Consider the following 12,500-nt stretch of genomic DNA (forward strand, 5'->3'; position numbering starts at 1 on the left):
TCTATATGGAAACATTCGTAGCATGATAGTGGAGCATGAAATTGCGAACAGCAAAAATCACAGTTCGTGACTAAGAGGGAGATAAATCACATAATAGTATTAATAATAAATATACGCTATCTTTATCCATAGAAGTGATTTGGTTACTTTTTGAGATGTTGCATGTAGTGTCTTTTACTAGCACGAATTACACACTTCCTACGATTGTGTTCTTGGACCTTAGACATACGACTGGGTTGCTGTATAGTCATGTCAATGGAGCATGTGTTTGTAGTTTTTTTTTTTTTTACTTTAACGCTATTTGCATATTAGGTTGTAGACCGTGATTTACATTGTTTATGTATTAGAGGTCATTAGACTATATGTTATTATTTCGGTGCGTTTGCATTATCCAGTGAATGGTTATCATTTAGTTTTTGCTGCATTTGTTTACTCAAGTCGTTTGGCATTGTGTTATTAGGTTGTTTCGTTTTATCATTGGTATATCTCATTATCCTTGGTGTTCTGCTTAGGAATATATGTAACTACAGTTGCTTAGCTGCAGTTTAAGTTATCGTGGAGTTTCTGTTATCCTGATTCATGTTCTTCATGGTAGCTGCCATCCCACTGTCCTCAATGGATTGCCAGGGAAAGAAGAAGATGGTCTTAACATATAACAACCTAAATACAGATACTCTTGTACATGAATACTCAAAAATCTCCATGATTTGGCTCAGCTTTGTTTATACATCTGTAAACATGGGCTCCCTTAGGTACATTATGTCATTGTGGACTGTGAATATAGGATTACATATAAAACAGAAAAAATAATTAACCAATATAATGCAATGCTGAATATTAATTTTATGGGCAACGGTAGCATATTTTTATTACATGATTTTATGATATGATTTATACCTGTTTAGTTTCAAACTGTGACTTTTGTTGTCACTACTCTTATATTTTACTATCATGTTTCCATAAACAGGGACCTGAAGATGTGGCGTTTCGGTATCGAAATGTATTTTGAATAAACTACGTTGGGTCATAATACAGCTGTTAGTTTCAGTTATCCTGATTCATGTACTTCACGTCTAGCTGCCGCCCCACAGCCCTCAGTGGATTGCCAGAGACAGAGGAAGATGGTTGTAACATAAGACAATCTAAATGCAGATACACTTGTAGGTGAATGCTCAAAAATTTCCACGTATTGATTCAGCTTTGTTTATACATCTGCCCATCACCAAGCATCACTAAGTGACAAAATTAAAGGAAGATTTCCTCAAGTGTAACTGTCTTACAACAGATAACCACAAGGCACTCTTTACAAAAGGACATCTAATTTATATAAGTTTAAAATAATAGTGAAACAACACTTCCTTGCTCACGAGTTCTTATCTGTTTCTCAATTTTTGGGGAACAATAAGCATTAGGTTAATTGTTGACATAATCATTCTTCTTCATTTCAGTCATGTTTATTTCTCATAATTATTCTACCTATACTTGTTATAAATAGTATTAACGGTTTCCAAAGTAACTTGCCTTTTGGCGTACGTGCAAACGACATACCGAGACACAATCTGCAGATCCAATGAAATAATACAAAAAACAATAGAGAATTAAAATGGAAGGTGTAACATTCATAGTATGTGAATAAATATCTAGTTTCACAGCATGTCATCGTTTATTACCGTTCACCTCAGCTTGCACAGTAATCAATATCTAATGCTTGAGTTAGAGCTAAGAGACTTTGTATCATTATGAAACACTTCACATTAACGTAATTACGAAAAAGCTGTCGAAACTCGATTGCGTCTCTCTTTAACTTGAAACAGCGGTGTTTTCCTTGGTACATAACGAACACATTATCATTATGAGAACAACAAGTTACATGTGTGGTGTCACAGCCAGGCACCACACTTGCTAGGTGGTAGCCTTTAAATCGGCCGCGGTCCATTAGTATACGCCGTAACCGCGTGTCGCCACTGTCAGTGATTGCAGACCGAGCGCCACCACACGGCAGGTCTAGAGAGACTTACTAGCACTCGCGCCAGTTGTACAACCGACTTAGCCAGAGATGGATCACTGACAACTAAGCTCTCATTTGCCGAGACGATAGTTAGCATAGCCTTCAGCTACGTCATTCGCTACAACCTAGCAAGGCGCCATAGCATTTGATATTACTTTATATTGTGGTTATAACATGTACCGTCAAGAGAGATGTTCTACAATTGTGGATTAAAGTTAAGTGTTACATCAACTACGTACTTTATTTGCTACTATCAATTCCTTTAACTGTTCCAGACTTCGCGCCAGTCAGCGTGCAATTAAACGCGTGCATTTCGACCTCCTCTAGCAACACAGTGTTGGCTCTCCTGCCAACACTACAACATGTAGTATAGGCTATACTTGTTAGAAATGGGTCACTAAATCGAAACGAAGATTAGGGTGATTAGGGAAGTAGAAATCTAAGTCAGCTCTTAGAATAACGGATTTTCATTTGCCGGTTATTATGCATAAACTTGACATAAAATTGGCATAGGGCAATGTTCTCTAAAATCTCAGTACACATTACTTGAATACCGCTAACACTGTGGAGGATGGGTGAATAAAGAAAATTTTATGGAAGATTGTATGAAGAAAACACCGAAAGAATCTCTCATCTGGGCAGCTCTATTATTAAAATTAATCGGACAAAGAACTGCGAGAATTATAATGAAACAGGCACACTATTTGCATGCCAGAACAGATAACTCTAAGATGCTGAGAACTTGGGTTGTGCTGCCACAACTGCGACACTTACATTTTCCTAGAAATCTGCTAGGATACACCAATCACTGTCAGAGAGCGGCCAAACGATGGATTCCCCCAAAACTTCCTTCTCTGTCCACAACACAAAAAAAACAAGGAAATGCTACTTAAAACAGACGACTCAGTGCTGTTGCCAATGTGACGAACGAAATTATCGCTTATCACACGTAAACACAGGAGAACACAGCACATCACAAACGCCTGACTACGTGTATGCAAAACATGTCTTGACAAACGGGGTTTGATACTGGCACGAATGAGTGACTCAGTGATGTGGCACCGTCTTTGAGCCATGCGCTATTGCGAGTGGGACTCCTTCGTTTGCATACACAAAAATTTTCGAACGAAAGCAACTCACCCTCTCTCATGGCCCAGGTGGCGCCATGGAAACCTGTTCTCTGGTAACGGTAAAGAAAAGGTAAAAATGTGAAGCTAAATTATTCTCTGGTGATGGCAATGGCTGCACGCTCTTCTCTGCCCTCAATGCGGCCGAACATCCACGCAAGTGCTCAAGTCCCTGGGTACAGTCAACCCTCCTAACGAGACTCACAGCAACTACAGACAAACAGGAACTATAGCAATATAGGTAATGCACATCCCCTGCTGCTATTTACGTTAAATAGTGTCATAGTGTATATTCACATGTTGTCATTCCCTACATTAAAAGCTAAGAATACTGTGTCGTTACTGTGCCTCCGTTGGGTGTGGTGTGCGTACTGTAAGACCTTCGGTACACACACCATCAGATTATTTGACTTGTCGCTCTAACGAAGTAGGCGAGTGTCAGCAATATGTCTCGTGGTCTTATCGTGGCATGTTTATCTTCTGTCGTTAGGTCAGACGATAGAAATGCCACTTGCACACTTAGAGTAGCAGATAGGCGGTGACCAACTTTAAACAGAACTTGATTAATTTTCACACACATTTATTAAAATAATAACAAGCATAAAAATAACTTAACTTGGTTCTGGATGCTATTTATAATGGACAATCTGATGTTCCTTCGGTCTTGGTACGTTAATCTTATTCTCACATATCTCTGATACTTGACAAAGTGTCTATACCTTTATCTTCATGGCTATGTACAGGAATATGACAATCTTATTAGGCGCAGACTAAAACTTGACTATAGACTGGTACAGACAAATGCAGACCAATGCAGACTAATGCAGACTGACTAATCAGAGGTCTGTACACTCGTTATAATACCTCACGCGTTCACGTATCACTGCGCGAGTGTGATCCGCGAAGAGAAAAGATTCTACGTTAGCTGCAATCTCATTGGCTGCGTTACATATTAATACGCGGATCGGCGGAAGCAGAATTTGGTCCGTCTCTAAAGACAGCGCCATCTCGTAGTGCGGAGACGGACGAGCGCTGCGCCTGCGCTGTTGTGCTTAGCGGGGCGCGCTCTAGTGGGAAAGTCGTGTACGCGCTGACTACGCGGAACTATGTACACAACATTGGGCATAGCGAAATTAGGAATGGTGACTATGATTTCTTTTCAGTCTGTATCACTGGTGCGAGGGTTCACCAGTGATGAGCATCAGTGCGTAATTTTAATCCTCGTCTATATAAAAAATATATAGGAAATAGTATCGATTAATATTATTTAGCGGTGAGGAGAAACTACAAGTGGGGGACGTATGTGATGCTGCTGTTTGTGCAAAAATTGTTGAAGAACGCTGTATGTGGCAACGAGCCATGTCGTATCCGGTGGTTGTGGAGAAAAAGAAATAATCTGGCGCTGTGCTGCGTGAGCAAGGACAGTGGGGCAATAATTCACCCTCGGCCGAAGGAATTTGAGAAACTACTTCTCCTTAGCATACAATATATTTCAAATAGTATACCGTCAGTCGTTCCCGTGTGTCTTTGACTGACTGACATATTCATTTTAATCTGTGGCAAGTTAAGAATCCTGTCTATCGTTGAAAATAATATAATTTGAAGTGATATGAGTGAGAGAAAAACGACTCTTTACTTGTAATATGTATTATTGAAATTTAAATTAAAATATGTTTCAACATATACATACGTTCCCATTTGAAGATCCAAGTTGCTCAATTGAAGGTAATTGCAGACTGATTTCATAGAGCCTAATAATCTGAGCAGTTTGTATGGATGGCAGTCAGTTATTGTTGTCGTGGGGATCTCCAGTCCGAAGGTTGGTTTGATGCAGCTCTCCATGCAGTTCTACCCTGTGGAAGCCTCTTCCTCTTAGAATAACTACTGGAATCTAAATACTTTTGAATCTGAATACTGTATTCATCTCTCGGCCTCGCTCTACGATTTTTATTTCTTACACTTTTATCCAGTGCTAAACTGGGGACCCCTTGATATCTCAGAGTGCGTGCTATTAACCGATCCCTTCTTGTAAGCAAATTCCTCCCTAGTTCTGTTCTGTATCTCCTCATTAGTTTCGTGATGCACTCATCCTATCTTCATCATTCTTCTATCGCATCACATTTCAAAAACTTCTGTCCTCTTCTTGTCTAAACTGTTTATCATCCATGTTTCCCTTCCATGTGTGGCTGCACTCCAAACAAATATTTTCAAGAAAGGTTTCCTACACCGAAATCTATATTCAGCGTCAAGAAATTTCTCTTTTTCAGAAACACTTTGCTTGCCGTTGCCAGTGTATATTTTATATCCTCTCAACTTCGTTCATCAGTTTTTTGCAGTAAAAATACCAAAACTTATCCACTAATTTATCTGTCTAGTTTCCGAATCTAATTTCCTCGGTATCACGTGACTAAATTCGACTATATTTCACTATTCCCAAGATCGGTTTATGCCAGTTCTTCCCGTTAGGCTTTCCAGTGTCAAATTGTTCTCGCAGAAATCAATCTCTCATCTGATCTTCATCTACGTACTCTTCCATTTCTAATATTTCCCTTGAGTATACCTCCCTTGTATACACCGTCTATACACTCCATCCACATTTCAGCTTCCCTTCGTTTTCCTCATTTGCCTCATTCAGCTACCGCGTATCTGTATTTTCCTATTTAATCAGTTAAATTCAATGTCTCCTGTGTTGTCCATGGGTTTCTGATAGGCCCTGTCTTTTTACCTATCTGATTGTTTGTTGCCTTCACTATTTCCTCTCTTAAGACTAGCCACTCATCTTCTACTGTATTCCTTTCCCCTGTTCTTGTCACTCGTTGCCTATTGGTCTCACTGAAACTCTCAACAGCCTCTGGTTCTTTCAACTTATCCATACTCCATGTCATTAATTCACTAACTTTTGCAATTTGCATCTATAGCTCGTAACCAATAAATCATGATATGAGTCCACATCTGACCTGGGAAATGTTACATTTTAAAATCTGGTTCCGAAATCTCTATCTTTAGATTATGTAATCAATTTGAAATCTCCTGGGTCCTCCAGGTCTTTTCCAAGCTTGCAATGTTCTTCCATGATTCCTAAACCAAGTGTCATCGACGATTAAATTATGCTATGCGCAATATTCTGCATGACAATTTCATCTTTCACTCCTTCCCCTCAGTCGAAATATCCCTTCTATTTTTCTTTCTCTCTCTTTCCTGCTGTCGAATTCCATTCCCTCTTGTCTATTATACTTTAGTCTCCCTTAACTATCTGAATAATTTCTTTTGACGCACCATACATTTCTCTGATATCTTCATCATCTGTGGACCTAGGTGGTATACATACTAGCCCCACTGTGATGAGTGTGGGCTTCGTGTGTGTTCGAATCTGAATGGGGTGGGGGAGACTGATTTACCTCTAGCATAGTTTAACCAAGGGGATGTCATCATCATTTAACCACACGGTAGAGTTCCATGCCCTCGTTAAGTATTACGGCTGCAGTTTTCTCTTGGTTTCAGTAGTTATTCTCTTGTATTTAGAGAATTCCTTGCTCTGGATTTTACGGAGGGTCTTAGAGAATTTAAACTTTCAGATAGCCGAACTTTGGTTTACCGAAGCCAGATGTAAATAAATATTCAGTGCTGTCATATTAACTAAGCATTGCTTATTCCGTGGGGATTTAATTTATCTTGGGAGCACTTATTGTTTCAGTGGTTTTGGGTTGCTGGGAATGAACTACTCACTTCTTCAAAAATTGTTATATTGACACATTTCGAGTGCACATGAAGTTCAGAACGGATTTCTAAGACGATACAAAATCTTAAGCAAAACCATAACTTACAAAAAGGGTAAAGTATATACATGTAAGGTATTACAAAATAGTTGCAAAATAAACAAACCACAGGAAACAGAATAGCCTTCATACAAGGTGTGGTATCGTATGCATCTCTCATCACCATCTAGGCTTAGTTAAAAAACGTAACCACCAGAATACCCTTCAAGATAGCGAGATTGTAAGAGCACAATGGCTGTTACTTGCCTCCACAGGAATAAATGAACGGCTTGATAATAATAGCTTTGATAATTGTTTGGAAGTGGGATCAAAACGTAGATATAGTACTAAACAGAAAATTTATAGAAGTATAAACAACAGCGTATACTGATTGCATGGCTCAGTTGCCGCTGGGGGTCGATATGACATCTTTCATCAATATTAAGCGCAACTTCGGTGTTAACGCTGACGAGGACTAGCTCCCTTGTTTGTATGTTTCGCCAACACATTCAGACGTAGCTTTCGATGACGTGAGAGTGCATTTGTATTTATTTGTATTTTTCCTTCCCGTACCGCCTATATGAGGTGAATGCGCAGCCAGAAGAGAACGAGTTCGTGAGCCCCGCTGTGGATTGGTAAGAGATGGAAGTGCTTCTCCTAGCACTGCTGTAATGTCACGAACAAAACATACGATTATAACGGTTCGATTTCAGTTCAAATTTAATTTAGTACAGCTGTTTATTAAGGTAACGCAAAGTAATCGCAGGTTTTGTCAATTCTAAATGGATTTCGGGGTAAATTCGTAATTTTTTTGCTGCTTCATGGCTACTACTGTATCATCATTTGTGTTAAAACGATGAAGGATAAGCTTATAGCTTCATACTCTTAGTGATACCGCAGAGTAAAGTGCGGTATAGCACTTGCAATGTGTTTCCATGTTCTTACTATTGACTTATGGAATGTATCTGTTGAGTTTTTCTTATGTTTAAAGCATTTACGTTTGTGAATGTTTGACTGCATTTTGACCACTATCCAGTCATTTGCGTCACATTCCAAGGTTATCATTCTGTGGCTGTGTTAAAACATTAGATCTCAGTGTACTGAGTTTAACTGTGGTCACGAACCAAAATTCTACACTGCCTAGAGTTGATGCTATCAAAATTTAATGCTGGAACACTCTTTTATGGACATCCTGTGTAATAGATCATGGTAATTACTCTTATATTTGTACAGTATATATGATGACAGTTAGTGATAGTTTAAACAGTCAATATTTTACAGAGAATAGAAAACAACTAGTGCTTTGTCGCTTTGAGTTATTGTGAATATTAGAAAAAAATTATCAATAACTGTGAACATTGTTCCATACACGTCGTAAGAAGATCCGTCTCTGGACACTGCCCCGCATATAGTGCACGATGAATCCGCCTTCAAAATGTGTACTTAGATGAATAAAAATTACCAACATGTCTCCCTGAGTTTGAAATTCAATGTGCTTATCATTATCAGAAATTCTCTTTCTTATCATTGTAGCAACTGGTAATGTATAACAACGTTATTCTGTAAAGAAATCCCCCAATTTATTCCGAAATATATATCATTCTAGAAAAATGATCCGTAACTCTGAACGCTATTCCATACATTTCCTGGGTAGATCCGCTTCTGGTCAATTTCCTATACATAGCGCATAATGGATCCACTTTCGAATCCTAATCTGGAAATGACATGTGGTGGATTCACCGACAAATCTTGTTCCAGACATAAAAGCATTGTGGGTTCACCTTCGAATCCTGTCCTAGGAGTAATGTGTGATGGGTTCAACTTCGAACCCAATCCCTGATGTAACACGTGGCAGATTCACATTCGAGTTCTATCCTGAACATAATGCATGGCACAGCACCTTAAAACCGTATCCCAGGCCTAGGTTGGACTATGGGAACCATCTGTGACAAACCACTACACACACATACAGATAACAGTGCAGTGGGGCTATGTATTTACAACTGGATTACATCTGGAAGAAGAAGTAGGGAACGTAACCAGCAGTGACAGCATGCTCATGTGACTGAAAAGGTCATCATCTTGGTTCTTTAGAATACATATAACAAGCTTGCACAGTATGCCTGTCTCTCTCTCTCTCCAACACTGTATATGTCTGGGGTGTTGGGGAGGTATACTTGTAACATGTGTAGAATGGAAACACGCTCATTTTCATCTCCTGAATTATCACACTGTGCATTTCAATATTCATTGTGCAAGATACTGGTTTAGCTGAGTGATGTGAAGCTGGTGGCTTTCAATGGTTGGATGTTAGCAGTTAAGCAATGCCCAGACAGACAAACTTAAGTTTGAGAAATTTATACCAGTATTGCAGATCAATCCATGTGCTTTCGTTCTATTAGAGGATTGAGTAGCAAGAAACGCACCATCCATGGGCTGCAAATTGTGTGTGATCTTCCAAGTGTTCATCTGTGCTCATAGCGAAAGCTAAAGATTTTATGGATATTATTTATCGGTGCGGAAGTCCAATAATTATGTGAAGAATGCAGCAAATTTTAAACCTCCATCAAATCTTCTGAAAGCAGTATGAGATCACCATTTTCTGTGAGGGCTTTTGACAATGCTCACCCCTATAAAATCGGTATCTGCGAAGACGTGTGTGTGCTCTTCCTTCCATACAGACATATTCCTGGTTGCGTTAAGCGTGGATGTCCTCTTCCCTCATGTGCTTTGTGTCAGAGACCTGATTCAGCAACAATAAGAGCAGTCTTGACGATACAACTTTTCGTAGGAGATAATACACTTTTTGTATAGTTTTTATACATTTTCAGTACGGATAGTTTAAAAGGAATGACTATCGTTAAAATACGTTTTCTTATTTACCTTCATTAACCACACTTAGGTGCGCTCTTAATATGATAGCTATGTTTACACCATGATCAAAACACTTCCAACGAAAAAACAACGACCGGCTTTTAAAAAAAAACTATGATTTTGGTGTTGAAACGCTAACTGGCAGACAATTCCGCCATTTGTCATCGTATGCAGTATTCCATGAGGATAAAAGCGTCGTTTTATCCCCAGTAGAGTCCGCCCCAGTAGCTGAGTGGTCAGCGTGACGGATTGCCGTCCTCTGGGCCCGGGTTCGATTCCCGGCTGGGTCGGAGATTTTCTCCGCTCAGGGACTGGGTGTTGTGTTGTGTTCATCATCATTTCATCCCCACCCGGCGTGCAGGTCGCCCAATGTGGCGCCGAATGTAATAAGACCTGCGATATGGCGGCCGGACCTGCCCCGCGAGGGGCCTCCCGGCCAATGACGCCAAACGCTCATTTCCATTTCCATCCCCAGTAGAGTACCAATGATAAGACCTGAGCTTTACAGTTCTGTATCATGCGGTAACAAGTGTCTTTCCATATGGGGGTCTAGTACGCCAAATACAGCCATGTAGTATGTGAATTATAAAGCAGACTCCAGTAAAGACAACACCTGTACTCCACAATAGAGCTGGAGAAATATATTTTCCCGGAAATCAAGGCGCTATTTTCCACAATATTGTGACAGGTTCGTACAAATACATTAATTCCACATGTGTTCACTCAACGTAAACCATTCCCCACGGAAAACAGATTTTTCTCACGCCAGGGCTCGCAATGAAGTTCTGTATCGAAGCGGATAGTAACCAAATCACCTATTGTGTCGAACACACTTAAAGCGCTCTCTCTGAAGTAACGTGCGGAGTACTCTACTCAAGAAAGACCGCTGACATATTTAGCCCTCCTAGACAGGTCAAATATGGACCGCAGTCAGAAGCAAATCGTCTGTACAGCTGCAACAAATTACTTCCTACTTCTTCCTACACAGCAGCAGATGGTGATGTGTAAGAACCAGAAGTTAATACTGGTAGTTTTTACAATGAATTTAATTTTTATATATTTAAAAAATATGAGAACTTTGTCATTCTTAAACATATTTTAATTTTAATTTTTATTTTTATGTGTTTATTTTTTTACAGCTCCACTAGTCAAAACATTAGTGCTGTATTTCTATAGCTGAATTATTACAAATAAAACGTAGTTTATATTAATATATATATAATTAATATATATTAATATATATGATATATATAATATATATTAATATATATAATATATATTAATATATTATACATATTATATATATTAATATATATATTATCAGCACTTGAAACATAAAATTTTCTTACTGGCATTTAGAATCATTAATTGCTCTGGTGAGGCATCCAGAACGTTTTTAGTGAACTCTACATTTCGTTAATTGTCTCATTATTCTTTTTGCACTGATGAATTGAGGAGCACAATTCTGTGGTAACAGGATACTTTCTAATTGGTTTTGGAAATCATTAAGGTGTACACAATATGAAATACTGATTTTTTTCTTTCTCTCCACAGATGTAAGATTTTTTAATTAGACATCTTCACTCTCCAACTACACATTGCATGAAATGAGTTAATTAAAGCATGAAACACAGACGGCACACTAGAAAAGACACTGCTGAGAAAACAGCCGTGTTATAAATGACGCAGCACAATCTCACATTTTCGAGAACGGCTCTTTGAAAACAATGTGTTAAGCACCTCGTATCCACCAGGTAAAAACAACATAGATATCGGCTTTTGCAATTTAGGCAGCTTTCTATACTAATTAGCTGACAAACCCGGCATTGCACCGATATTCATTTTGCCAGTTTTCGGTTAGAGAGGAAAACAAAAAGTGAACTGTGTTTGTAGTGAACTATCGAAAAAATTCTCTTCCTATGTATTCTTGAAATCAGTTTGAAATTATGAAAAGTCGTACGAAGAAATATGCATAATATTGAAAGATATACAACTAAGTACATTATCCAAATAGAATAACATGATCCCTGATAGCTTCCGTGTGCTGAGCGCAACTGCTTTGCGTGCCTGCGTGTGATTTTGTAAACGTGTCTATGTTAGCACCTCTAAATATCAGTGTAGATGGCAATCGTTTGAATCCATTGCAGGAATATTTAATAATAAAGATTACATGTATGTGTATTAAAACGATGCGACATTTTTTCACACAACGTTTATGACGTTATATCTCCTGATCCATGTATGGTACCATTAAATAATTTTTAGGTGCATTTTGCGGCATACAGCGCCTGTCTGACAGTGAGTGGTATGTATACGAAGTTTGGTTTAAATCCGTCCAGTGGTTTAGGAGTAGATTTGGAACCGCACACACACACATCCATTTTAATAATATGTATGGATGGATATCAGATGATGTCCGACCTCTGCCTCAGTCTTAATACTGACAACTCTGCTCGTTGTCTTACACCGTCTCCTACTAATGCCACAAATTTTGCGGACAGAGGATTCACATCATATTTCGAGCAACCCAGAGTATATTAGTACTGATACACTAAAATAGTGCAAATGCTTTTGGAATATTAAATCTGTATCGACATAATTCCACCAGAGACACTGATACCAAGTATTCTAACAGCTGATGAAATCAAAACTGAGAGTCTTCCTTTTCATAAGCTTTATTTGTAAACGTCTTTCTATTGTTCGCTAACCGCGCTATTACACAACCCTCTGTCGACA

The sequence above is a fragment of the Schistocerca serialis genome, chromosome 6 (genome assembly GCF_023864345.2).
Source record: "Schistocerca serialis cubense isolate TAMUIC-IGC-003099 chromosome 6, iqSchSeri2.2, whole genome shotgun sequence".
Taxonomy (NCBI): domain Eukaryota; kingdom Metazoa; phylum Arthropoda; class Insecta; order Orthoptera; family Acrididae; genus Schistocerca; species Schistocerca serialis.